The sequence below is a fragment of the Leptinotarsa decemlineata genome, unplaced genomic scaffold (genome assembly GCF_025532065.1).
Source record: "Leptinotarsa decemlineata unplaced genomic scaffold, Ldec_3_MD MMD2_P_RNA_scaffold_12, whole genome shotgun sequence".
NCBI classification, from domain to species: Eukaryota; Metazoa; Arthropoda; class Insecta; order Coleoptera; family Chrysomelidae; genus Leptinotarsa; species Leptinotarsa decemlineata.
This window is the reverse complement of record NW_027412526.1, coordinates 908,658-914,657: the sequence shown is the minus strand read 5'-3', so window position 1 is coordinate 914,657 and position 6,000 is coordinate 908,658. Positions and strand designations below refer to the sequence as shown.

General features: G+C 35.6%; 1 long non-coding RNA gene across 4 annotated transcripts in view; it reads right to left on the bottom strand.

The window, feature by feature from the left end:
- Positions 1–600: 600 nt before the first annotated feature.
- Positions 601–6,000, bottom strand: part of LOC111517816 (uncharacterized) — a 141,098-nt gene continuing 135,698 nt past the window's right edge. For all 4 annotated transcript variants that reach the window (XR_012464546.1, XR_012464549.1, XR_012464550.1 and 1 more), the window contains one exon: positions 601–772. This is a non-coding gene — a long non-coding RNA (uncharacterized lncRNA). The remainder of the gene's footprint in view (positions 773–6,000) is intronic.

The window sequence follows — 6,000 nt, the reverse complement described above, 5'->3', positions numbered from 1 at the left end:
TGAGCTGTTATCCCATCTAAGGCGTAATTCATCTTATTTCTGCGAACTAAGTGAAAAATGGTGTGTTGTAAACAACGCCATCTACCGGTATCCAAAAAATGTACAAAAATCTAACCGAAATTTGAATTCATGAATACTTCAGTTTATCATTTATGAGTTCAGTCTATCATTTATTAGTGATCTACATGATGCATGATTCTACTTATTTCTACGAACTAAGTAAATAACGGTGTGTTATTAATGACGCCATCTAACGATGTCCAGAAAATGCCGGTGTCCAGCCGATGTTATCAGCAACTTTTCCAAAATTATAAATGATGAATATCCTAACTTTTCAAATAGCGGGGTACAGAAATTGCGATGTTTTTGATATGAACCTACTATCCCTCCCCCAACCGATGTTACTGCTAACCCATCCAAGGCGTAATTCATCTTATTTCGTCAACCTAAGTGAAAAGTGGTATACTACAAGTGACGCCATCTACTCTTCTCCCAAGAAAATGAGAATATTCCTCAACTTTTCACATAGTTGAAAAGAAATATTTTTCTAAATGTGATTTCTCCTTCATATGGTGGTGAAGGAAATAATACAACATAGTTATGAAGATAATTTATTGTTACAAACTTAAATATAATTAGCATTCACAACAATGAAGTTTCTATTTATGATGAAGATAAAGTTAAAAGCAAATTCCACTTCTTGGCATTTCCAATTCTGCTGGCATCACCATGAGAGCACTCCCCAACGGTTGACTTGGTTTCTGATCAGCTCCTGTGGAAGAGAAATATATAAAAAAATTGTATCAAAAAACTATTTTATTTTCAAAAAAAATATAAACTTGTTCGTCATTCCGCTTAAAAAGTGTATCAGAATTTTCAGTTTAAACTTCTCCAATAAAATAAAAAAGAGGTAAAATTTTAAAGAAAAAAAAACAGTGGCGTAGAAGCAGGGCCCGACGAAGCGGGAGGCCAGCTCAACTGTGTAAGTGAAATAAATTTCAAACAAATGAGTCTCAAAAACAATTTATGTTAGAGTAAGCACAATCAAAATTCAGAACGCTACGCCACTGGTATCAGTGATGCCAGTGGCGTAGCGAAAAATTTAACTGGAATTAATTGCAGTTTAAGTTGATATAATTAATGACATATAAGTACAGACTGGGAAATTAAAAAACAGTGTTGAAACTACTGAATAGTATAACACCTGATGCGGTTTTGTTATAATATATAGGGTGTTCCGTTTAAAAATTCAGAACCGGAGCCATTCCGGCGAAACTGGAAGTGACCGGAATGCGAAAAATATGTGAAAAATCTCCTCTTTACATATCATTTACCTATACCAAATCTCATTTTGATACATCTAATAGTCTAGAAGTTATGACTTATCTAATAGACACCCGGTATTAAGATCATTCACCAAAATTCTTTGTGGTCGCCTCATGTATTGATTGTATGTTGTACCCATATTATAATAGTACTCGAGAACCACCTGTACAACGAAGTTGATTCGAGAACACACACCCAGTACAAAACATAAATTAAACCGTGCTACCATGTACAGTGTCACGCGTTTTCCCCCAAAAGGACGGCCTTGAACGAAAATCTCAAACACAATGAACGCCACAAAAATCTGATACGGCACACAAACAAATTACCAAGCGATCAATCAATCACAATCGTGAGAGCTATCAAAAGTGGAGGTGAAACTAAATAAAAGAGTTACAACGAAATTGTTACTGAACGAAATAGTGAACGACCACCACAATTGATCAAATATACGTACATTATATCTACTTATCAATTCAGAAGTTTATTTAGGACGACAGTGATAATTGTGGCTGTGCTGGGATTCTGGCTGGGCGAATTTTGAGGTGTATCCACGAAAAACGGTTATTTCGAATTCATACAAAGAGTTAAGTCTTTGTGTTACACTTTCACAGAAGTACCCTAGAGTTTCTAGATAATCAAAAATACTAATACGTAATCAACAATAACATTTTTAATTCTACTTTTTGATAATACTCATGCCCTGAAAAAAAAAAGAGTTTCAATTCAAGTGGAAATAATTTAAACCCAACACAATTTCTCAATACATCGCTTCCCGCTTCTGTGTTTATATTGGCCACGCAACTTTCTGTATCGGTGTTATGAGAAGTCAAATAAACACTGAAAACATCAAGGGCCCTGAAGTACTTCCCTGCGGTAAACCTGAGTAGAGACACACTGATAATTTTAGAGGTTTCTAATGTGATGCCGTAATTAAACACATTTTTTGCGCTTACATTGCAAACGTTAGCTGAACCTTACGAGAAAGATCAAAATAATCTACACGAATGACCGTTTTTTATCTTTTATTTTTATGAGAAGCGATTTTAAGTAATACACATTAGTCCTTATCCAATTAATTACCTTAAAAAACATTGTGCATTTGATATAGATCAATATAACTATGTACTATAACTTTCTGCTTCACCCACTATACTTCCCAGACCTCTCGCCAACAGACTACCATCTTTTCAAGCACTTCGGTAGAACCTTCGCCAATCAGGACCAGGCAAAACCGATCTTCGTCGACTTTATCGAATGCCGAGCACACAATTTTAATGCTGATGCAATTAATCGACTTGTGTAACGTTGGCAAAAGTGCAATGATTCAAATGGCGCTTATTTTGATTGAATTGAAGTACCCATCGAGATGACACAGTTTAAAGTAGACTCACAAAAACGGACAAGCTTTTGAAACATTGTGTAAAGTAATAAATTGACTAGTTTCAATTGATTCGAAATTCTTGTTGATGAAAGCCTGTTTACAAAACCGTGTTTTATAATAAATTTATTTTTTGTTATTGCCATTAGTCTGATCTTTCATCCCTACATTTGTTCGAACATCACCAAAGTATCTCTTACTTTTTTGAACTAAAAACTCTTGAAATTTGGTAAGACAGCCATCTTGTCTTCCTACATTTTGAATTTGATATCCATATCATGGTTGTGCACACAAGAACATAGTCATTTTATATTTCGTATTCTTTTCAATGAACTCTTTCATTTGATATTCGTATCATGGCGATGCATAAAAAACTATTCTGCCATCACCATACATAAGATCTCACCCTTTGCACGGTACGCTAAATAATACCTAACAAAATATGATAATTGAAGCGTATTCAAAACTATAGTTCAATACAGGTAATCGTTCAAAACTAAAGTTCAAATTTTCATTTCATGCCAGTGTTGAAATTCTTGCATTCGTAACTTATCTCAACAAATCAAATTATTTTATTTCGATAATATGAATGATGTAATTGCACTGCCATAATTCCACCATAAAATACGACTTTATGATAAATATTTCGACGAATCAGTATTGAAACAGTTATAAATATATCCATTATCATTCAATAAATGTGGTTTCAATTAAAATCGTTACAGTTATGGCCCGTTAAAAGTGAGATAGACGTATTTATGGGAATAACATTCAAAGGTTATTTGTTGTAGTGATTGATAAACATCATTTGCGTTCTCTGTTGACTCATGATATCGTTTCTGGTGATAACTTGGGAGAGAATTCGGGTGATTTATTGTAATTTCTGAAAAAATACAATGTTTTTTCCCAAATAGGAAAATAACTTTGACATCAAAAACTCAATGACAATGACGAGTACATAAAGTCCACAATAATTCTAATAGCTAACTCTATTTCTAGTTCATTCATTACTTGTGAAAGATAAATTTAGCGTTGCAAGAAAAAACAAAAATGAATATCTTCTCAAAATGCAAAAAAGTGATATATTTGAATATTACCTTTGGTAATATGTTTCTGGAGCCAAATAATTCCAAAGAATGTCCGAAACAAGTCTACCTTCACCATGTCTCAGCATAGAACAAAATTCTTCAAAGGTAATTGGTCTTTAATGCAATCCATATGTACAATATGTTACCAGAAGAGATCAACATGTATAACATTAAAAAATTCAAATAAATAATGAAAACATTCCTACTTTCCAAACAGTGAAACTCAAAAGGACAAACTCTGAAACCACTCTACACATATTTCAATTATGGTGTGTGATTTTCATAACTACAACTTCTTGACTAAATAAAAAAAGAGAAAGAAAGAAATTCTCAATTGATGTTTTATTGAAACATTTTCCATGCCCGTTATTTACGATTGTGGAAACTGAAAAAAAAATACGAGAACTACCATTTTCCAATTTTAACTAGTTATGCGTAGATTTTCCCTGGTCATCGCCAGATATTTCTTCGGCGCCAGCTTCCCAGGGTCGCCCAAGGTGATCCTGGCACAAGATTGCATACTTTGATTCCATCCCATCCCTTTAAGGATGGGTATAATATTTGGCTACTTCTGCAATTGTCGAAGTCATCAGGCCGTAGGTGCCACTGGATCCTAAAATTCTTAGTCCAGCCGCTTCCTTGGCTAAAGAGTCGGCAATGCGATTATCTTTACTTCTGTCGTGCCCTTTAACTTACTTCAGGATAATGTTATTATCTCTCGATGCTTTGGCAAAATCTTGGTGGCACTCTTGTACTAGCCCTGAGGTAACTCGTGGTCTGTTCAAGGCTAATAGGGCTTGTCTGCTATCAGTGCAGATTGTTATGTTTTTGCCAGAAATTCCTTTCCTGGTTATTTTTTTTGTGGCGATTGACATACCAGCCAGTTGGTATTTGGTATTTCATCCCATTCCCCACATCCCACTCCACATCCTGAGCCTTCTTTGATTTTTGAGCCATTTGCATATATGCGTATTGCATTTGTAGCATCTGATTCTGTGTTCTGTTTAATTTGTATTTTGTAGGGTTTATTAAACATAAGCCTGGGTTCAATTGCAGCTTCAGTTTGCTTTTGAAGATTTCGGGAGGTTTTCAGCCCGATAAACTTCTTTTCCTAGTGAAAAGGAACATCTCAGTCTTCTTGGGATTGATCGACAGTGAGTGTTCTACACCACTGCGAGATAACTGTCATCTGCCTATGCAATTGTGTAGAATCCATTTTTGTTGAGGTGATTAATCAGGGTATCCAGAACTGTGTTCCAGAGAAGGGGACATCCCCTCATCACAAGTCCTTTCACTGTGATGTCTTCTACATTGATACTTATTACTCTACTAGAGAGATGGTAGTAGATTCTCCTACTACCAGGGGTACATTCCTGGAGTGTAGTTGCTGGGTAATTATTGGGAAGGTTGTTTTATCAAACGCTCCCTCGATATCTATGAATATACCCCTTGTTAGATTCTTTGTTGTTCAATGATCTCTCGATTCTGCCAACCAAATGGTGAAGGGCCGAATCAGGAGACCTTCCCGGAGGTATATACATGCTGATTTGGATGAAGTGGGTAGTGAACTAGTAGTTTAACTTTTATGAAGTACTAGTTCACAACTTTTAGGATGTCAAAATACGGATTAAAAGCTGGGTATCTCAAATTCCGAGATACTTTAATTTTGACTAAGATGACTGGACCAAAACTGGACTAAAAACAGTCTGCAATGCCCCATGTACGTGACAATATCGTAAACCATCAAAGAATCGCGTTTACAATACGTATCCCCATGATTTAAATGAGAAAAGCCACAGGGTCGTAAACGGCAAAAATAAAACCCCCAGAACGTTGACTTGAATAAGAGGAAACCTTTTCAATGCTCGCCGAGTTTTCTCGAAAAACAATTTCCTTTATCAATAGTGGAACCGATTCGTTCAGTTTAAATGTACATTGTCGATACGGCAATAAAAACCGGAGGAGGCATACGTCAATTATGAAAACAAAAACGCAGCGCTGTTTTACGAGCGAAGTTCGATTTTAACGACCGCAGAAGAAATGGCATTTGCATGCAGCGTCGAGCGAACCGTGATTCGAAAAAGTCAGGTACAGCCTATAAAGGGTTTCCTGTTAATAATCGTAATTTCTTTATTAACAAGTTCTGTCAGAAGTATAGTCGTAGCTTGGACGACGTGGCACGATTTCAATATCTGCACATAGAAC